Raw genomic sequence first — 22,854 nt, 5'->3', positions numbered from 1 at the left:
ACCTGATTCCTCCCGTGGGTGCTGTCATGACCCACACTTGTGGCTCTTGGTATCTTTTGGGAAGGGGAGGCAGAACCTTAGAAAGATATTTTGGTTGTAACTGGAACTAGATACCAACCTCCATCCAAACCAGGTGTATCTCACAGGGAACCCAGAAATGGTCAAGCTGGTCCTTCACCTACAGTAAATTTCTGCACCCAAGCAGTACTCATACTGTATTCATATGATCACGAATCAGTATGCACAGTTCTGAGTACTGTGCAGCTCCTAAAGAAGAATTGTCAACCTCAGATTTAGCAAGGCCTCGACAAGAATTATGTCACTAGTAATACCACAATTTGTGGCTCTTAGGCTATATTAGGAGCTGGAGGTCACCCTCCTCATCTCTGTTATTCCCACAGCCTGAGGAACTAAGGGGACCTTGCAAAAACTGCAAGGGTGGAAAACCAGAGACCAGCTAAGGGACTAAGCCCATCTATCAGAATAAAAACCAATCTCTTCTAATATTTGAAATTTCTGCCTTTTTAGCCCTTGTAGTAAACCTAAATCTCAAATCAGACCTAAAGCCACAATACCTCTTTAGAATGAAAATAACAGCTGCCTCTAGCATGCTCTAGGGGGCAGGGATGCATGCCCACTGCAGTCTGGCTGAAGGTGTTGATTTACCTGCTTGAAAGACAAAATCTTAAACATAGAAGAGTAACATCACAAAGCTTCTTTTGGGGAAGTTCAGGTACTTTATTCAGTTGCAAATTAGCAAGGCTCAAGCTCAGTCTCTGGGCTGGTTTTAGAATAGTAAAAAGGCCAGAGACTCTCTGGAAGTGGGGGATGTGCTCTGAATTACCTTTGCTAGGTAATTAAGAATATAGTTATCTACAATAGGAATCTATAATGTTGGACTAAATATTAGACCAGTCTAAGATTGAGTTAGAATGACTGGTCACACTGAAGAAAAGAGAAAAATCATTATGACTCTATTAAATGACTAATCTTACTAAGTCAGAATAACAAGTCTCTGATGTTCTTTTGCCATAAAGTTAAAAGGCTTGAAGCTAGTCTAAACTGGAAAAATGGTAAGCAAGGAGTGATCTAAAACATGAATCTAATTTAGTTTCTTAGTCATTTCAATCAGGGCACTGAGTCAACTTACCTGCCAGCTTGTCACACAAATTAACCATCATGCTTCTGTGGCTTTCTGTGGAGAGAACCTGATTTTCCCTTCCCTAATAAGGTAGCTGTTTAGGATCAAACTATAAGCCAATAAGAAGATCCTTTTAAGATACTATGAAGCATTTATTAAATTCTTTGCCATTTAAATTTCAAAATTTGAAAATAAAGGTATGATTTAAATAGTGTGCATAGGAATGCACTAAATAATATGTATGGGGATACAATTTTCCTCTTCTTTGTCTTTTAAGAAGTTAAAGTTATAAAGTTTCAATATCTAATCCAGTTATCCCACCACAGCAAGTTCGAGATACACCAACACACCAGAACAAGATTAGGATTTATAAAGGATTTAGACTATGCTCTACTGTGCTTCAAAAAGCTCAACTCTTGTGATTTATATGGATTCTGGAGATCAAACTCAGTACCTCACACTGCACAGCAAGCTCTTGACCAGTTGAGCTGTAGGCCCAGCCCTGGGCCCTTTTTGATACAGCAGTCAGTCTAGCTGAATACTTTAATGTTTGAAACTGGGACCATTCCTTCCTCCCTAAAACTAAGGTCCCAAGAGACTTAGAGAAATAACGACTCTCTTATCCTCTCTCATAGCTCAGATTAAAATGTAAACATTGCCTTGGTTCTGTCCCCTACCAAATACACAGCCCCAAAGCAAGCACTGCATTTGTGGGTTTACTAGTACTACTGAAGTTGGGAAGAACCCTCTCAAGGCAGCCTGGTGCATCTCAGAAAGAACCTGAGCCATGAAGGTAGCTGACTTACTAAGGTATTTTCCATGAAACATGAAAAGCTCTCTTTGGATGCCATGATCCACAAAAGAGACCTAGTGATGTATGTCTGATAATTCCAGCTCTGGGGAGGCAGAGGGTGGGAGATCCTGGGGTTTGATTGCCAGTAGTAGGTCTAGCCACATTCATAAGCTCTTGGTGAAGAGAACGACTCTGTCTCAGAAAACTAGGGGGAGAATGAGAGAGGAAGACACTTGACATCAACATCTGGCTTCTACATATTCACACACACAGGTGCACAAGAACCTGCACACTCATGCACACACACACACACACACACACACACATACATACATACTCACATACACACACACACACACACACACACACACACACATACACACAAACACAAGCCAATCTTTATAAAAGGAATGAAGAAAGGAACCTTCTTTAGGATTTAGGGAGGTCTCAGGAAGATCTATGTTGGGTGCAATGGGGAAATGACCCCTCAATTATTAAATAGCCCAATAGATCCCATTGATAATAAGTGGACACAAACATAAAGCTAACTCTGCAACTGGTAATGAAGTAGCTGTCACTGGTTTTAACCAGAGGACAGGCACCATTTTAGATGGCAAAATGATCTTGTGATGACAATCTCAGGATGATGGTGTCTAATGTTCATATTTTGTGAGGTCATTCATTCCAGATAAGGCATTCTGGCCAACCATGTGCATCAGGCCAGTTTGTGCAAGTGGGAACTGCTAGTTCTAGCACTCAGGCCAGCCCCAAGATGTCAGCAGCTGCTTTGATATTTAGAATGGGTGTTCCTGTCACTTCTGAACCCACAGGCAGTTGTGTTTTTTCTGTATGTCATGTAAGGTTGGGAATCTGTCCTAAATATCACTCTGCTTCAGCCCGTGCTTCTCTGAGGGTCCATGCTCATGTGGCATCCTTGGGTCTTTGTGACAGTTGTCACCAACCCTTTATGCTCCCTTAGCTGTAATCTACACCCTGATCACAAAGAATTGTACAGTTTTACGGTATCAACCCTCACCTGTTCCATGTCTTCTTCCTTTACAAAGGAATTGCTCTGTCTGAGGTTTCTAATTTCTTCCTTGGCTTTGAATTTTTTCACTATTTCCCATCTAATTTCCACAAAGTTAGGTTGGGTTAGGGTGAGAGTTAGGGGGTATGGTTAAATTTAGGTTTAGGCTTAGGGTTAGTGTTACAAGAATTTGTGTTGCCAAAAGAAATTCATGTCTGCCCTTTACTAAGCATGTGACCCTGAATAGGAGCAAACAGGAAGTGGGGATCAGCTATGGAAGATAATAAATGAGATAATAAATGAAGCAGAACCTGGATTCAGAGCCAAGGGTGAACTAAAAAGAACATTGTATCTTTCATTGTATCTTCTCATGCTTTTCATTGTGGTTGAGGACATTTCCTAGGATCATTGGAAAAAGAACCAGGGTTTGAATGTGTATAGGAAAAGAGTAATAAATTTCATCCTCACTGAGCAATATTAGATTATGATTGTGACTGTGTGTGTGTCCTTGTGTGTGTGTGTGTGTGTGTGTGTGTGTGTGTGTGTGTGTGTGTGTAGGCCTGATATGAACCTTTAATGTTCTTTGCCAGAGTCTGTCCACTGTATTTGGAAACCAGGTGTGTCCTTTGCCTGGAACCCAGGAGGATAAGCAAGAGGCTGGGCTGTCCAGCTGGCAAGCTGAGCCCTAGGGTTCTGCCTGTCTCCATCTGCCCAGTCCTGCTATTACAATCATGAGACACTATGTTCCACTGGGATCCACCAAGCTCAACTCCTTTTTTGATCTGGGGATCAAACTCACACTGCACAGCAATGTCTTGACAAGTTGAGTTGTCATCCCAGCCCTGGGTCCTTTTTTTATATAGCAGTAGTCTAACTGAATACTTTAATGTTTGAAACTGGGACCTTTCCTTCCTCCCTATGCTCCCAAGAGACTTGGAGATATAACAACCCTTTTATTCGCTCTCATAGCTCAGATTTAATGTAAACACTTCCTTGTTTCTCTCCCCTACTAAACCTACAGCCTCAAACCAAGTATAGTATTTGTGGCTTAGGTTGTTGCTCCCAAGTCATGGAGTAATCTTTGTTTATCTTCAAATTTTCTTATCACTCCTTGGAAGGCCACGAGGAGCAGATTTTTAAGTAAAGTAAGGTTGGGTTTACTAGTACTACTGATGTTGGAACCAGTACTACCTGAGGGCAGTCTGGGACCTCTCAGAAAGAACCTGAGCTGGGAATGTAACTGAGTTGCTAACATGTTTTCCATGAAAGCCTGGGGTCTTCTCTTTGGATCCACAGCATCCACAGAAGAAGGCTAGTGACACAAGTCCTGTAATCCCAGCACTGGGGAACATGGAGATCCTGGGGTTTGCTTGCCAGTAGGTCTAGCCACATTCATAAGCTCTTGGTGAACAGAAAGACTCTGTCTCAGAAAACTAGGGGGAGAATGAGAGAGGAAGACACTTGACATCAACATCTGGCTTCTACATATACACATGCACAGGTGCATATGAACCTACATACACAGGCGTGCACACACACAAGCATATGACAATCTTTTTCTGTACATTATTTTGTATGTATATTCTTTTTTATTAGATATTTTCTTTATTTATATTTCAAATGGTATCCCATTTCCTGATTTCGATTCTGAAATCCCCCTATCCTCTCCCCTCACGCCTGCTCACCAAACCACACACTCCTGTTTCTTTCCCTGAGAATCCCCTACAATGGGACACAGAGCTTTCACAGGACCAAAGGCCTCTCCTCCCATTGGTGACTGGCGAGACCATCCTCTGCTACATATGAGCTGGAACCATGGATCCCTCCATGTGTACTCTTTGTTTGGTGGTTTAGTTCCTATGACCTCTGGGGTACACATTGTTTCATATTGTTGTTCCTCCTGTGAGGTTGCAAACCCCTTCAGCTCCCTTGGTACTTTCTCTAACTCCTCCATTCGGGACACTGTGCTCAGTCCAATGGTTGACTGAGAGCACCTAATTCTGTATTTGTCAGGCACTGTTAGAGCCTCTGTCAGCAAACACTTGTTGGCATCCACAGTAGTGTCTGGATTTGGTGACTGTATTTGGGATGGATGCTGGGAGAGGCAGTATCTGAATGGGCTTTCCTTCAATCTCTGTTCTACACTTTGTCTCTGTAACCCTTCCTATGGGTATTTTGTTCCTCCATCTAAGAAAGGCCAAAGTATCCACACTTTAGTCTTACTTCTTCTTGAGCTTCATGTGGTCTGTGAATTGTAACTTGGATATTTTGAGCTTCTGGGCTAATATCCACTTATCAGTGAGTGCATACTATGTGTGTTCTTTTGTGATTGAATTACCTCACTTAGGATGATATTTTCTAGTTCCAACCATTTTCCTAAGAATTATATATTCATTGTTTTTAATAGCTGAGTAGTACTCCACTGTGTTAATGTACCATATTTTCTGTATTCATTCCTCTGTTGAGGGACAACTGGGTTCTTTCCAGCTTCTGGCTTTTATAAAAAAAGACTGTTATGAATGTAGTGGAACATGCGTCCTAGTTTTATGTTGGAGAATCTTTTGGGTAGGTGCCCAGTAGTGGTTTAGCTGGGTCCTCAGGTAATGCTATGTCCAGTTTTCTGAGAAACTTCCAGAGTGAGTTCCAGAGTGGTTGTACCAGCTTGCAATCCCACCAGCAGTGGAGGAGTGTTGCTCTTTCTCTACATCCTCACCAGCATCTGCTGGCACCTGAAATTTTGATCTTCACTATTCTGAGTGGTGTGAGAATCTCAGGGTTGTTTTGATTTGCATTTCCCTGATGACTAAGGATGTTGAACATTTTTTTAGTTGCTCCTCAGTCATTAGGAATTCCTCACTTGAGAATTCTTTGTTTAGCTCTGTACCCCATTTTTAATAGGGTTATTTGGTTCTCTGGCATCTAACTTCTTAAGTTCTGTGTATATATTGAATATTAGCCCTCTATCAGATGTAGGGTTGATAAAGATCTTTCCCAAATCTATTGGTTGCTGTTTTGTCCGATTGACAATGTCATTTGCCTTGCAAAAGCTTTGCAAGTGTATGAGGTCTATTTGTCAATTTTTGATCTTAAAGCATAAGCTACTGGTGTACTGTTCAGGAAATTTTCCCGAGTGACCATGTGCTTTGAAGCTCTTCCCCACTTCTTTTCTATTAGTTTCAGTGTATCTAGTTTTTGTGGAAGTCCTGGATCCACTTGGACTTGAGCTTTGTAGAAGTAGATAAGAATGGATTGAATTGCATTCTTCTTCATGCTAACTGCCAGTTGTACCAGCACAATTTGTTGAAAATGCTGACTTTTCCACTGGGTGGTTTAGCTCCTTTGTCTAGATCAAGTGACCATAGATGTGTGGATTCATTTCTGGGTCTTCAATTCTATTCTATTCATCTACCTGCTTGTCACTGTAATAATATCATGCAGTTTTAATCACAATTGCTCTGTTGTAAACCTTGAGGTCAGAGATGTTCATTCCCATAGAAGTTTTCTCAGGTTGTTACAGATGAATTTGAAACTTACAATTTCTAACTCTATGAAGAATTGAGTTGGAATTTGGATGGGATTGCATTGAATCTGTAGATTGCTTTTTGCAAGAAGGCCATTTTTACTATATTAATCCTGCTAATTCATGAGCATGGGAGATCTTTCCATCTTCAGAGATCTTTGATTTCTTTCTTCAGAGACTTGAAGTTCTTGTCATACAGGTCTTTCACTTGCTTAGTAAGAGTCACACCAAGGTATTTTATATTTTGTGACTATTGTTAAGGGTGTTGTTTTTCTACTTTCTTTCTCAGGCTGTTTATCCTTTCAGTAGAGAAAGGCCACTGATTTCTTTGAGTCAATTTTGTATCCACCAACTTTGCTGAAGTTGTTTATCAGCTATAGGAGAACTCTTGTGGGGTTTTGGGGGGGGCACTTAAGCATACTATTTTATTATCTGTAAATACTTATATATTGACATCTTCCTTTCCAATTTGCATCCCTTTAACCTCCTTTTGTTGTCTAATTTCCCTTTCTAGGAATTTGGAACACCATATTGAATAGGTAGGGAGAGAGAGGGGAGACTTGTCTCCTCTCTGAGTTCAGTGGGATCACATCAAGTCTCTCTCCATTTATTAAATTTTGGCTACTAGTTTGCTGTATACTGCTTTTAATATGTTTAGGTATGGGCCTTGAATTCCTGATCTTTCTAAGACTTTTATCATGAGGGGGTGTTAGACTTTGTCAAATGCTTTCTCAGCATCTAATGAAATGATCATGTGTAGTTTTTTTCCTTTGACTTTGTTTAGATAATAGAATATGTCATAGATTTCCATATAGTGAACCATCCCTGCATCCCTGGGTTGAAGTGTAGTTGCTCCTGATTGTTGATGATTTTGATGTGTTCTTGGATTATGTTTTTGAGAATTTCATTGAGTATTTTCTGCATCGATATTTATAAGGAACATTGGCCTGAATTTCCCTCTCTTTGTTGGATCATTGTATGGTTTAAATATCAAGGTAATTGTGGCTCTATGAAACAAAAGGTATGGGCCTTGAATTCCTGATCTTTCTAAGACTTTTATCATGAGGGGGTGTTAGACTTTGTCAAATGCTTTCTCAGCATCTAATGAAATGATCATGTGTAGTTTTTTTCCTTTGACTTTGTTTAGATAATAGAATATGTCATAGATTTCCATATAGTGAACCATCCCTGCATCCCTGGGATGAAGTGTAGTTGCTCCTGATTGTTGATGATTTTGATGTGTTCTTGGATTAGGTTTTTGAGAATTTCATTGAGTATTTTCTGCATCGATATTTATAAGGAACATTGGCCTGAATTTCCCTCTCTTTGTTGGATCATTGTATGGTTTAAATATCAAGGTAATTGTGGCTCTATGAAACAAATTGAGTAGCGTTCATTCTGTTTCTATTTTTTGGAATACTTTAAGGAGTATTGATATCAGGTTTTCTTTGAAGGTCTGATAGAACTCTCCACCAATCCAGTCTGGTCCTGGGCTTCTTTTGGTTGGGAGACAATTAATGACTGCTTCTATTTCTTTAGGGCATATGGGACTGTTTAGATCATTTATCTGATCCCGATTTAACTTTGGTATACGGTATCTGTCTAGAAAATTGTCCATTTGACCAAGATTTGCCAGTTTTGTTGAGTATAGGTTTTTTGTTTTTTGTTTCTTTTTTTTTTTAAGTAGGATCTGAGGATTTTTTTGGATTACTTCAGTTTTAGTTGTTATGCCTCCGTTTTGATTTCTGGTTTTGTTAATTAAGGTACTGTCTCTGTGCCCTCTAGTTAGTCTGGCTAAGGGTTTATCTATGATGTTGATTTTTCACAAGGAACCAACTCTAGGTTTGGTTGACTTTTGAATAGTTCTTTTTGTTTCTACTTGGTTGATTTTAACCCTGACTTTGATTATTTCCTGCTGTCTACCCTCTTGGGTGTATTTGCTTCTTTTTGTTCTAGATATTTCAGGTGTATTGTCAAACTGGAAGTGTATGCTCTCTCCAGGTTCATTTTTGAGGCACTCAGAGCTATGAGTTTTCCTCTTAGCACTGCTTTCATTGTATCCCATAAGTTTGGTTATGTTGTGGCTTCATTTTCTTTAAACTCTAAAAACTCTCTAATTTCTTTCTTTGTTTCTTCCATGACCAAGTTATCATTGAGTAGAGTGTTGTTCAGCTTCCATGTGTATGTATGCTTTCCAACGTTTTTCTTGGTATTTTGACCAGCCTTAGTCCATGGTGATCTGATAGGATGAATGGGATTATTTCAGTTTTCTTGTAGCTGTTGAGGCCTGTTATTTGATGCATTATATAGTCAGTTTTGGAGAAGGTACAATGAAGTGCTGAGAAGAAGGTATATTCTTTAGCTTTAGAATGAAATGTTTAACAGATATATGTTAAATCAATTCGGTTTATCACTTCTGTTAGTTTCACTGTGTCTCTCTTTAGTATCTATTTCCAAGATCTGTCCATTGAAGAGAGTGGGGCGTTAAAGTCTCCCACTCTTATTATGTGAGTTGCAATGTGTGCTTTGAGGTTTAGTAAAGTTTCTTTTATGAATGTGGGTGGCGTTGCATTAGGAGCATAGATGTTCAGAATTGAGACGTTTCTTGGCAGATTTTTTCTTTGATGAATATGAAATGTCCTTCCTTATCTTTTTTGATAACTTTAGGAAGAAAGCCAATTCTATTTGATGTTAGAATGGCTACTCCAGCTTTTTCTTTTTGGGACCATTTGCTTGGAGAATTGTTTTCCAGCCTTTTACTCTGAGATAGTGTCTGTGTTTGTCACTGATGTGGGATTTTTCTCTATGCAGCAAAATGTTGGGTCCTTTATAAGTATCCAGTCTGTTAGTCTATATCTTTTTATTGAGAAATTTAGTCCATTGATATTAAGAGGTAATAAAGACTATTATTACTGTTATTTTTGTTGTTAGAGGTGTAATTATGTTAAGATGGCTAGCTTCCTTCTGGTTTGTTAAAAGATTCCTTTCTTGATGTTTCTAGGGTATCGTTTGCTTTTTTGTTTTAGTTTTCCACTTATTTATCCTTTGAAGAGCTGGATTTGTTGAAAGATATTGTGTAAATTTGTTTTTATCATGGAATATCTTGGTCTCTCTATCTGTGGTAATTGGGAGTTTTGCTGGGCATAGTAGCCTGGGTTGGCATTTGTGTTCTCTTAGGATCTGTATTATGTCTTACCAGGATCTTCAGGCTTTTATAGTCTCTGGTGAGAAGTCTGGTGTAATTCTCATAGCCTGCTGTAATTCTGATAGGTCTGCCTTCATGTGGTACTTGACCTTTTTCCCTTACTATTTTAATATTCTTTCTTTGTTTTGTGCATTTGCTGTTTTGATTATTATGTGACAGGAGGAATTTCTTTTCTGATCTAATCTATTAGGTGTTCTGTCTGCTTCCTGTTTATTCATGGGCATCTTTTTATTTTTTGGGTTAGGGAAGTCTTCTTTTATAATTTTCTTGAAAATATTTACTGGCCCTTTAAGTTGGTAATTTTTGCTCTCTTCCAATCTTATTATTCATAGTTTTGGTCTTTTCATTCTGTCTTGGATTTCCTGGATGTTTTGAGTTAGAATCTTTTGCATTTAGCATGTCCTTTGACTATTGTGTCAATGTTTTCTATGGTATCTCTGTACCTGAAATTCTCTCTTCTCACCTCCCAGCCCAGGAGTAAAAGCACTTCTGAGAGAACAGCTCTTTGCTGTCTGGGCCTGTGCACACCTGACACTCTTTATAAAAGGAATGAAGCAAGGAACTCCTATAGGGTTCAGGGATGTCTCAGGAAGCTCTAAGTTGGGTGCAGCTGGGGAATTACACCTCAGTGATTAAATAGCCCATTATATCCTATCTATAATATGTGGACAGAAACATAAACCTAACTCTGAAATTTGTAAAGAAGTACCTGTCACTGATTTTAGCCAGAAGAGAGACACCATGTTAGATGGCAAAATGATCCTGTGTTTGCAATCTCAAGAGGATGGTGACTAATGTTGATATTTTGTGAGGTTATTTATTCCTGATAAGACATTAGGGCCAACCATGAGCATCAAGCCAGCTTTTGCAAGTGAAAACTCCTAGATCTACCAGTCAGGCCAGTCCTTACATGTCACCAGCTTCTTTGAACTTTAGAATGGTTGGTCGTGTCACTTCTGCAGGTACAGATAGTTGTCTTCTTGGTAGATGTCATGTAACGGTGGGGATCTTTCCTTACATAATCACTGTGCTTCAGCCCTTGTTCCTCTTAGTGTACATGCTAAAGTGGCATTCTTTTACCTTTGTAACAGTTGTCCCCAACCCTCTATGTTCCCTTAGCTGTAATCTACTCCCAGATCACAAAGCATTGTAAAGTTCTACTGTATCAACCCTCACCTCTTCCCTGTCTTCTTCCTTTACAATAGGATTGCTCTGTCTGAGGTTGCAAATTTCTTCCTTGGCTTTGAATGTTTTCACTAATTCAAGTCTCATTTCTACAAAGAGTTGGGTGTTGAAAGGGAGAGGATTTAGGGTGACCTCAAGCTCTCATGTTGACCGGGTAATAACTAAATAGTTTCTGTACCTTTCTCTGGGTTGTTGTCTTTTGAGGTATGGTAGCATTGTCAAGCCTTTTATGTATTCAACAGAGTCTTTGTTTGGAACTGTTACTTAATTATATAAGGATTTCCAATGATAGCTTAGTTTGCGAACAATTTTTTTTTGTCTCAAATTTTTACCAAGACTAAAAATGAAATCTGGGCATGGTAGTCCATAGATGTACTTGAAGCCACTTAGGAGGCTTTGGTCAAAGAATGACTTGGACCCAAAGTCAGGGCATTTGGGGGAAGGGAGGTATTTCATCATAAAAGCCTAGGTTTCTCAATAGTGTTTTGCCATCTTTTAGCAAACTACAGCAAGAACTCCTTTCATGTGTCCTGAGTTGAACCAATTTAATCTCTTGATCTAGGGGCCAGAGTATGCTTTTTCTCTGAATCCAATGGGACTGTAATTACCAAACCTCTCCCACTGTAGCACACCCACTCACCATGTCATGAAACATACTTAGCAGGCATAGCCTTAGAAATCCATGTCTCTCCTAAGCTCTGTTAGAAAAAAGACTATGCTTGGAAGAATCATGCAGGAAGTGTCATGCTTCTGTGGTCCTCAGACAGAACTAAAGCAGGAGAACTAAAAAGCAGGCAGTACTCATCAGGGCATGGAATTGTTGCACTGGAGGCAAAATCCTGAAACTCAGGTTACATTCTGGACCAGAAGGAAGGATCAGAACTCAGGAGGTCCACATATTCACTCATTGTCAGCCATACATTTTTTCTGGACACAGAGACATATATTTAAATGCAAGTGTAATCATTTTTTGATCAGGAAGAAGAAGAAATTCAAGAATAATTGTCATGGGTGTATCAAAGAGAAATTTAAAGAAAGACTTTGATTCTTGATGAGTAATCCTAGGAGCATGCTGGAGAGACAGGGATTGCAATTCTCTGTGAGACATGATTGAAAGCAGATCACAGAACTTGTCACGGGATGCTGTATGGATAGGAAGGGATGATGCTGGAGTCCTGGTGAGAAGTCTCCACTCAACACTGTGTAATCAAGGAAGAAATAATACAGAAACTCATTAAGTACTTTTTAGATTGACCTCTGGACAGAGAGACATTCTATTATATAGGAAAAAGGGGATGAAGAAATGGATCTTCCCTTGCAATCTAACTGGAATTATTTGCCAGAACACAGGGATGAAAGTCAGAATAAATGACCATAATGGAATCAGAGGCTTATTTCCACAACCTTTGTCATAAGAAGCTCTGAAGAAGGTTAGGTAAATTGTGGAATAATGATAAAAGCCTTAGCTACATTAAAGACTTCACACATTATATGAGTGAAGTCTTGGACTAGATGAGAAGGGAGGGCCAGAGGAGTCTGCTCTCCAGACTGGTTGAGAAGTGGTGATCAGGTACATCCAGTCCCAGGTAAGAAGCCAAGGTTGTATGGAGTTCAGATTAAGATGTTATTATCTCGAGTGGGATGGAGGAGGACCACTGAAGAGCAGCTATACCACATCGGGCTACTCTGTCTTTTAATGATATTGAACCCATTGCTGAGCCTGTTTAAAACAAGCATACATCAAACATGCAAAACTCAAATCCTTCTTTTCTTGCCTAAGTGCTAGAGTCACTTTACTTCAAAGCTCAAAGGAGGACTAGGACACAAATCCAGACAATTCAAAGCCAATTTACAAGCTTTCTTCAATGTTTCCTTATCAAACTATTTTTATTGTAATTTGAGTGCACAATGCTAATACTTTTGGAAGGGCCTCACTATGACCACCAACCCCCTCCTTGCTCTCATTGGATATTGCCCACCTGGAGGCTCAGGCCAATCTTCATTCTAGGGCCTGGAGACAGTGATCTGTAGTGTGAGAACAAGAACATGTTCAGGTACCAGGTCCACTTTATTTCCCCAAGAGAAAGGATAGGACTCTTCAGCTTTCAAAAATGTCTGGTAGCAAACTGAGTTTGTTTCCTCTATGATAAAATATTCACGATGAGAAAAATAAATGAATCCTGACTTACTGGCATTAGATAAGTCAATGCTATTTTCTCTAACGATTCCATGCTCCTCACATAGTTTTTCAAACTCTTCCTTGATGTCTGAACTCAAATCCAGTTCTAGGTCTGTGAAAAGAGCAATAGTGAGTGTAGCAGCTGTATTTTGTGCATTGACCACAGCCTGAGTGAGGGGACAGGGACTTTCCGTAAGGATGTGGAAATGGTTGGCAACATGATTGACAGGCATTGGTATGATCTATCCTGTATTTGGTATCCATAGAATATCCTTCTGTCCCACTGAGAGATTTCAGAGTGCTTCCATCACTATGCTTGAGGGATGATTGAGGTGAGCATCAATCTTAAGGACATGAGAAAGAGGCAGGACCAAGCTGGGAAGACCATATTAAAGCTAGAGGTTCTTTCTTCTTTTCCACTCCAAGATCAGTGTCTGTGTGAAAATACTTTACCATAAAGCAACATCAGCTGGAAGGTTTCCCCATTCATTTCATTAATGAGATGAAACATAATATAATTATCATATTCTGTCTTCAGTAGAGTAAATGTATTGAATCCATCATCTGTGGAGAAAATGGGACATGGCTCAGAAATTCTTTGTTCTGCAGGAATTAATGGATACACTCTTCTTGTTCTACCCCAAACACAAAATCATTAAAATACATATCCTAGAAGAGATTGGTAAACTGTCTGTGCCTTTCTGTGTTTAGCTTTCTGAACTTCAAGAAGTAATATCTAAGAAAAGGGACTCTGAGAAGTCCAGACCACTAGTGAACAGTAAGCCACAGGAGCACCACTCTCTCATCCTCTCCTAGGCTTACCTACCTCCCTCAGCAGCTTCAAGCAACATGTTTCTATCTTTCGTAAGTTTGTTTTAACAAATTATCTGCTGCTAAACCCTGAGCGATGCGTAACAGTGCTAGCCACCAGGCAGTATCAAATAGATTCTATATCCCCCTACTTATCCCACTTGCAGGCCACAGGGTGTTAGCTATTAGATGGTGCTAATTTGACTAGTAGGTTCAAGTTCCTGAGTTCAGACTAAAGCAACACACACACACACTAAAGGTATTAAGGTTTACTAATCATCTTGTGGATAGACATTTTATATACACACATGTCACAGAATATTACCAGCCTTTTCTGTATTGTCACCAACTAAAAATACTTTGGAGCACTCTTAATCTATACTATAAAACAGAGTGAACTGGTGAGTAAGGTATTTTGAACTGGCTGGCTTCATGCCCCACTACACTATACATATCTCCAGTTTCTGATCCCATTTAACTTTTGACTATTTTGGAAAAATTAGCTAAAGGATTTTATTTACATTATTTCCTTTATATCTGATGCTTTAGCAATCACAAATTGCCTATTATTTTAAAACTAGAAAACGACAATCACTTCTCATCCTTAGAACAACTGCAACTACTTCTAAGTTTCACCAATGCTGAACTTCAGCCAGTGGTCTAGATTACCAGCCAGATTTCCACCATCTGCCTCAAATTAGCACTCTGTAACGGAGCCTGATATGGTTCCCAGTACCACACAGGAGAATTATTATTATAGCCTTTACTGCAGGAAAATGGAAGTACAAAGGGGTGGATTTATTTGGCTAACAACTACTAATAAAAACTTAATTCATAATCACATAATCTTAACTTGTGATGTACTGTCTCATTAATGTGGCTTCAGAAGTATCTCTGATCTCCCATTATAGAACTCTTAGTGAATTAATTCCTGTCACCAACTCCTGTCTCTGACTTTTGAAAAACAACCTGTTATGAGATCCTGGATCAGTGTCACATGAAGCATTCTAGATTTGGATACAGACTTAGTATGTGTGTACACATGTGCATACTGAGAGGCATCTCTTCCCCCAATCCCAAGTGTTTGTAGGCATGAGACCATACCAGGTTTTCCTTTCATGTTTCTCAGCTAGGAGCATCTCACTTACACAGTATGGAGTTTAAAAGCTAAGGAATTCTCCAAGACATGAATGTGCTCCACAAAAATCTCATGCTGCCATGTTCTTCTATCTTTTCTCTTTTGTCAGAAGCCAGGATAATAGTGTACCATGTACCCCATTAATCTGTAGTAGATAAGCAAATGGTTAAGGAAGAAGAAGCAGGGATACCACATGCATGTTTCCACTTGAACTCCAGCCTATGCATTAGGGTCTGAGCATACACAGGGGTATATCTCATGCCAGTTGCCACAATGCTTAGCATACTGTCCCTACCTCTCAGTGAGAACAGAGGTCCCCAAACATTGTTAGATCTGAGTAGCTGGTCTTACTTCAAGGTCTGGAGCCATTCATTTGTCTAATAGATTGTGGAACTATAACCATTCCCTCAAAGGACCCACTAAGCTAAAACATTTCCCCAAAGCACATTCTGATCGTACATACAATTCACTGATCGTACTTTTTCTATATTAAAGTTCCTTCACATAGACCTAGCTTCTTCTGCATGGACACAGACTAGGGTTAGTCCCAAACACAGCAGCAGCAGCAGCAGCAGCTGCATTTGGTCTGAAATAGAATTATCTGTGTGTCAGGACCACGCCTTTCTGGTGATGTTGCCTACACTCTACTCACCAGCTCCCTTGCTTGTCCTTATATACTCTCTGGGTTCAGTGGGGTTTTTTTTTTTTTTCTTCCTGTATGGGTCAACTCTACCTCTGTCAGGCTTTGTGGAATATTTTCTCATTTATTGATGAGAGGCCAAGGATTGTTCCTGCCATTTTCAAACTTGGCAATATCATCACCTATGGATTGATTTAGTAGTCTTACATTTCTCAAAACATATTCCCAAGAAAACAGTGGGTGTTCAAGGGAACTGTGATCTGGAACTAGAGGCACCTTTGGATCTGGCTTGGAATCAGAAAGACAGTTTTGGAGGGGATGGGAAATGAACTGGAAGGACAAGTATGTATAGAATATTTGCTTTAAGGTGAGTATGGAAGAAGTTGAGTGACTCAACTTTTGCAAAAGATTCATTTATATTTCATGTGTATGAGCATTGGTTTTGCATGTGTACCTGAGTACCATGCACAGGCCTGGTGCAGTGGAGGTCAAAGAAGGAATCAGATTCTTTGAAACTTGTTTTTGCTGAGGACACAGGTTCAGTTACCTCACTTACCTGGCATCCTAAAACTGACTCTATCTTCAGTAACAGGAAACCATACACTTTCTTTTGATCCCTGTTGCCTCCTGTACACAAGTGGTGCATATAAACTCATTCAGGCACATACACATAAAAACAGTAAATGTTAACTTAAAAAACTTATCAAGAAAAGTCTTCCAAGGCTATGGGGATAGCTGCCAAAAAGGCTTCAACCTTTGTACAGATAGCACTGACCTCAGAATCCAAAGTGGTATCAGTAGCCAGGTTTCATCAACTGTTTACTTTTGAGAACATTGGACTTCAACTGACAAGACATAATCTCACCATTAATGAAAAATACAAGTATTGTTCAAAGTCATATTTGCTGATGGATGTCCAAGTAGAAATCATGCCAAAAATCATATTTCCAAAAACATACACTTACAATGGGAACATATTTTGTATCAGTAGACATTTCATTTACCCTGGAACTAGAAACATAAACTAATGTTTGATGTGGGAATATAAATAATTCAAGAAGGAGGCAAGTACTCGATACGCTTCATTTCAACTTTACATCAGCTTTATATGGTATGTACTATTTTATTTTTCTTACCATAGTATTAGTTAAGACTCAGAAAGATTAAGTAACTGTATAAGGTTATATAGTCAGTTAATGTGAGAACTTAGATTTAAACCCAAGACTCTCTAACTCAGGAGCCTTTGTTCTTATTGATGCCACTATACAGATCTGGATGTTTTTACCATGAAAGGGGGATGATTAATAGGAGAAAGAATAAACACTGCTGTACAGCTTCAGACATTTTGGACTGGCTGGTACTAGCAAAGAAACTGCACATGTGTTTCTTTAAAATATGGAGGCGTTGGTGTGGTCCAAGACTGAATGAGGCATGACAACTGTCTCTCTCTTGGTCTACAAGTGTTTGGTGGATACTAGGGGAATATCAGGATCTCCCCTCCTCTTACTTCTCCTCCTTCTCCTCCTCCTTCTTTTCCTTACCATTTTCTCCTCCTTCTTCTCTTCTTTCCCTCATTCTTTTTTTGGTTGTTGTTGATTATGTTGTCTGCCCACCTGTTCACATGCTTATGCCTTTGCTAGTATATGCAGAAGTCAGAACAGTAAACCAATATATCCCTCTATCTCTTTTTACTTCATCCCCTTGAGACAGGGTCTCCCTCTCAATCTGGGAATTAGTGTGTTTCAGATAGGCTGCCTATCCACTAGGTCTCAGCAATGCTCCAGTCTCTGCCATCTACCTAGTGTTGGGGTTAAAAGCAGACATGACCAGCTTTTTAATGTGAGCTGAGGTGGGCTTGGAGCTTACACTGAGATTTGAATGGTCTTTTATCTCTGGCTATCCTTCTGCTCCACCCTCCTGCACTCTGGGATTATGGGTTGTAGCACCTCATCTGGCTATGGACTATTGTTTTTCTAGTAATGAACTAGAACTTGCTTCTACAGCAGAAGGCAACAATGAGTTCCCTCCACTCCCAATTTCAGCTCAGGCACCTACCCTGTCACTAAGCATGTTAACACTCTTGACTGAAAACCTGAAGTAGTCAAGAAATGACTAGAAAAAGTGTGTGGGTAAGGGGTTTAAGGACTTTACATGTAACCAACATACATCCCAGTTGTAACTAGCTAGCATTTCTGAAACTGACCAATAGGAAAATGATTTAATCACTTTAACCTGTGTCTTACCCTCAACTAATTGAACAAATAGCTCATTCAGAAAGCCTATGGACACATTCAAGCCACTTATATGATGCCAGGGTATATTTGGGGCCAAAAAGAACATCTATGAAAGCAGGCTTATTTGATTCCTGTCCCAGAGAGATAATATTCTGTAGTCTCTCTAGCAGCCAGAGTGAGAGTTCATACTGCTGACCCTGGCTCAACAACAGTTCTGAAACACCTGCTGTGTCAGTGTCAGTGTCTGACCCCTGCCATCCCCTACCCCCAGCATTGAGCTGGCTGAACTAGTCTCTGACACTGGAGCTACATGTCTTGCTTTGCTACAATTATATCTTCCTGTCAGACAACTGAAAACTGCCCAACCGCTGAGCTGCTGAAGAGCTACTTTGCAACTCAATCTGACTGAAACAAGCAACAGAACCCAGCCTAAACAAAGGGATAGGTCCTTGGGTTTTCACATATATATTCAGTGCCCTACATTAAAGATTGATCCTTGATCAGAGAACTTTGTCTTGGCTTGTTATTTCTCTCACTGAACTTCCAATCTACCACAAGTTTTCCTTTCAGGCACCCAGTAACCTGTGACTGTTGTCAGTGCAGTTGGCGCCTGAACAAGGGACCTAAATATGGAAAGACTGATTGAGGGACACAGACTTGTTGGGGCTGCACAGAAAATGGAAGATGGTATCCTGCATGGGAAGCAACATACAGCATTAATGTTAGTGCTATAAGTATTATCTTTTGAAGGCTGTTGACTGCAAGGTTGCAAAAAGGATATAGGCTAGACTGAGTAAGAGTTGTCCCAACACTGATATCAGTTAGGGGTTGACAGTGGAAAATGTGACTGGAAATGTCTAAACAGACATTTGTCCACAGTCAAAACCTACATCAGGGAAGAGGAGTAGGGCTTAAAATAATAAAATAAAATAAAACCTAATTAAAACAAATAAAATAAAATAAATACTGAATACAAACAAAAGGGAGATGCAAGATATACAAATGACATGAGAGAGACAGACAGAGAGAGAGAGAGAGAGAGAGAGAGAGAGAGAGAGAGAGAGAGAGAGAGAGAGAGAGAGAAGGAAAATGGATTTTAAGCTCTCCCAGGGATAGAAGGACATCAACAGATGTCCTGCTTCTGCTTTCTGGTCCCTAGAGTAGACATCCTTAGTTCTGGTTACATCAAGTTTTCTACCCTCTCTGTATTGTCTGTGTTTGGTGCACCAATCTGTCCACATGTCAACTCATGTCTGTTTTTGTTTTGTTGTCTGAATGACTGTCGTTCTGTGTTTCATGTTGAAAAGAAAAACATGGTTAAAACTTTATATGCTGGCTATCCATCCTTGATTCAGTCTCAGTTGCACAGTGGTGACTGATTTAAGTTGCCCAGCACCCTTAGCCAGGAGTCAAGTGCAGCAGGAGAGGCCCTGCTGAAAGCTGTTTTTTAGAGGGGCCAGCTGCTTCTTAGTTCTAAGGCAAATAAGCTGATAGGTTTGGTTTTTTTTCCTAAAAAAAAAAAAAAAAAAAACAAAAAAAACTCTGCAATTATGATTACTGGGTTCAGCAAATGACAAATTGCTTTTTCTCTTGAAATTATACCTAGAAAAGTAAAAATTCTTTAATTGGTATAAATTTATAAGATTCGTGTAGCTGTTTCACACAACACACTAGAGCCATGAAACCCCTCCCCCCATAAACACTTCCTGTGACCCTCACTGTGTGCACCATGCTGGCTCTGAACTAAGAAATCGCCCTGCCTCTGCCTCTGCCTCTGCCTCTGCCTCTGCCTCTGCCTCTGCCTCTGCCTCTGCCTCTGCCTCTGCCTCTGCCTCTGCCTCTGCCTCTGCCTCTGCCTCTGCCTCTGCCTCTGCCTCTGCCTCTGCCTCTGCCTCTGCCTCTGCCTCTGCCCCTGCCCCTGCCCCTGCCCCTGCCCCTGCCTCTGCCTCTGCCTCTGCCTCTGCCTCTGCCTCTGCCTCTGCCTCTGCCTCTGCCTCTGCACACAGACACACACACACACACACACACACACAGACACACACACACACACAAACACAGAGCCAGAAAAGCATCTTGGGAGCTTTAAATGTATTTATTTCAGATCTCAGTGTCTATCTGTCTGTCTGTGTAGCCCTGGCTGTGCATGGAGATGGCTCCTTATGTTCCAGGCCTGGCTACATGAGCCTGGCTGTCTGGCTGTCTGGCTGTTTGGCTGGCTGGCTGGCTGTCTTTATGGCCCTGGTTGTGCATGGCTGTGGCTCCTTGAACTCCAAGCCTGGCTACACAGTGCTGTCTGTCTGTCTGTCTGTCTGTCTGTCTGTCTGTCTGTCTGTCTGTCTGTCCTGGAGCTCACTGTGTGACCCAGGCTGTGCTAGAACTCAGACATCTCTATGCCTCTGTCTCTGCACACAGACACACACACACACACACACACACACACACACACACACACACACACACACACAGCCAGCAAAGCATCCTAGGAGCTTTAACTGTCTTTATTTAAGATCTCAGTGTCTGGCTGTCTGGCTGTCTGTCTCTGTGGCCCTGGCTGTGCATGGAGGTGGCTCCTTGTGCTTCAGGCCTGGCTACACAGGCCTGTCTGTCTGTCTGCCTGTCTGTGTGGCCCTGGCTGTTCATGGAGGTGGCTGAAAAAAAGCTAAGACATCCAACCTTGAGGAATGAACAATTAAGGAATCCCTGGAATTTCTGTTAGTAGGTTAGCTGAACTACACAGTCTGTAAGCCATTCTAACAAACAAATCACATACATGCTGTAGGTTTTATTCCTCTAAAAAAACCCCACCTAACACAATACCACAGAGGCATTTACATTTGATTTGGATTGGGTAAAAAGTAATGAAGGCATTTAGAAAGGAACTAAAATAGGAAAAATATGTGATGCCATATAAGCTGAGAACAACTGTCAAACACAAAAGGACCAAGAACAGCTTCCTATGGAGAAAGAGCTCAGACTATATAAAATAACTTCAGTAGAAGAATCTAAGTTTGGGGATAGGGGTCTAGCCCCATTGAACACCTTGCTCTCAGAGTTCTAGCTGCCAGAAATGAGAGAGTTCAATTCTTGCTGTTGAAGTCACCCATACTGCATGATTTCGTAAAGTCACACCCTGCAAACTGACACAACCCCCTTTCTAGCCTTGACTCACTTCATAACTTCTATGCTTGCTGTGCTCCTGCAAGGTTTCCTTTGGCTCTCTGAACTACTTGTGCTCCTATTTGTCATGGCCTTTGCATGTGTGGACACTCTCCATGCCCTAGATAGCCCTCTGCCTACTTCCTGGTGGTCTGGTTAATGCTTTCATATTTTAATAGATTATTTCATGTTTGTGAGTGTTTTGCTTGCACATCTGTCTGTGCATCACATGCCTGCAGTGCACACCTAGGGTGTCAGAACCCCTGATAGTAGAGTTATGGATTCCTGTGAGCTACCATGTCAGTGGTTGATATTTAACCCAGGACCTCTGAAAGAACAGGCAAGTGCTCTTATCCAGGAGTCATCTCTCCAGCCTCTCCCTCTCTGTTGTCATCCTGCTTTCCCTTGTTCAACGTGTAGTGACTGATTGCTAACTCTGTGCCTGCCCTGTGCTGACCTTTCGTGTAAACATTGTTCTTGACCTCAGATGACAGATTACCCTAAGTTAAATAACTTTGTATTGCAATGTCCCTATGATAGATACCTATTGAGGAGAGGACTCAAGACCTCTTAGGAAAAGACTATCTGCTTGGGTTTTTTTTTCCAACATTTCAAAACGCTGGCTACAGCACACATTCAATTATCTGTCCTGAAGCAGGAGGAACTTCAAAAGAATAAACATGTGATCCAATCACATATACTTCTCTCCCATAGATGGACAGTTCATAAATACAGTAGGTGTTTTCTTTATGGGATGCATACATCAATTTACAGGAAATACAAAGGCATGCATAGAAGTAAATTTTAACTTGTCTTTGGATAATGTTTATCAATTTACGCAAAAGTTTACTATGCAATAGGCCAAATATCAATATTCTGCAAAAACAATTTAATTGCTATTTGAAACAAGTTATAGATGTCTTGTCAGGTTTTTAAGATTTTTTTTTCTAAACTACCTTCATGATTCTATCCTACAATATTTTATTAATACCATGACAGCTTCATTACAGGATGTTAAAACAATACTTGGAGATGAAGAAAGATGATTTCACATTAATACTTCATTTCCAAAGAATTGCTGTGGGCTCATTGAGTAACAATAACTAAAATAAGCAGTTATCATTCGACTACCATTGATTACAGTTAATTACAATTGATTACAAAAGCTTCCTCTATTTTCTGAATAGCTTTTTTTTTTTATCACCAGTTAATTTGCATCTCCCTTGATAACATCCAACAAAGTCTTAAGTCCTCCTGTGGTAAGCCTAAAGTGAGGTCTTAGCAAATTAACATCTCCTGGTACCTTTTGAAAATAATTTGAAGGAAGCAAATCATCTTTTCTTTCTTGAATTTTCTCTACCATAGTTTTCTAGGATATAACTGAGAGCCCAAATATTGAAAAAGATATTGCCTTTTGAATCTTTTCTGGAGTGACAACTACTCCAAAATTTTTCAAGCTCATTGTGTAATAGCAAAGGTTTACAGTAAATTTCCCTTAAGATGGAATAGTTAATATAATACTCTCCACATAATAAACAATATAAACTCAAAGATTTAAAGTCCTAGCTTCTTGTATTGAACCAGAGACAAAAAATTTATTATTTTTTAATTTACATAATGTAAGGCTATTAGGCATACCTAGAGGCAAAACTTTCCAATGATCACAAGCTCACTAGAAGCAAATCCTTTAAAATCATCAGGTTGCAAGGAAAACACAAACTTCCAAAACCATAATAATACTATATGGAGTAGGCAATGCAGATTGTAATGCCCTTAGTAGTTCCACAGCCTCATTAACCTTTTATAAATCTTAAGTTTAAACTTTA

At 40.0% G+C, this 22,854-nt stretch overlaps 1 protein-coding gene across 8 annotated transcripts in view; it reads right to left on the bottom strand.

Moving 5' to 3' along the window:
* The window catches only part of Mup-ps12, a 97,893-nt gene that overhangs the window by 70,659 nt on the left and 4,380 nt on the right, over nucleotides 1–22,854 (bottom strand). The window contains exons 2-7 of one of the 8 annotated variants that reach the window (XR_003955225.1): nucleotides 16,604–16,649; nucleotides 15,009–16,483; nucleotides 13,504–13,614; nucleotides 13,061–13,162; nucleotides 12,851–12,896; nucleotides 11,821–12,070 (exon numbers count right to left, since the gene is read on the bottom strand). The gene's annotated coding sequence lies outside the window, so the exon portion shown is untranslated. Of the gene's footprint in view, nucleotides 1–11,820; nucleotides 12,071–12,850; nucleotides 12,897–13,060; nucleotides 13,163–13,503; nucleotides 13,615–15,008; nucleotides 16,650–22,854 lie in introns of those variants that run through there. The other 7 variants (XR_390615.2, XR_003955224.1, XR_390618.2 and 4 more) reach the window with 7 other exon arrangements.

This window comes from Mus musculus, chromosome 4 (genome assembly GCF_000001635.26).
Source record: "Mus musculus strain C57BL/6J chromosome 4, GRCm38.p6 C57BL/6J".
Taxonomy (NCBI): Eukaryota; Metazoa; Chordata; class Mammalia; order Rodentia; family Muridae; genus Mus; species Mus musculus.
The sequence above is the reverse complement of the archived record's forward strand: the minus strand, read 5'-3'. Positions and strand labels throughout refer to the sequence as shown.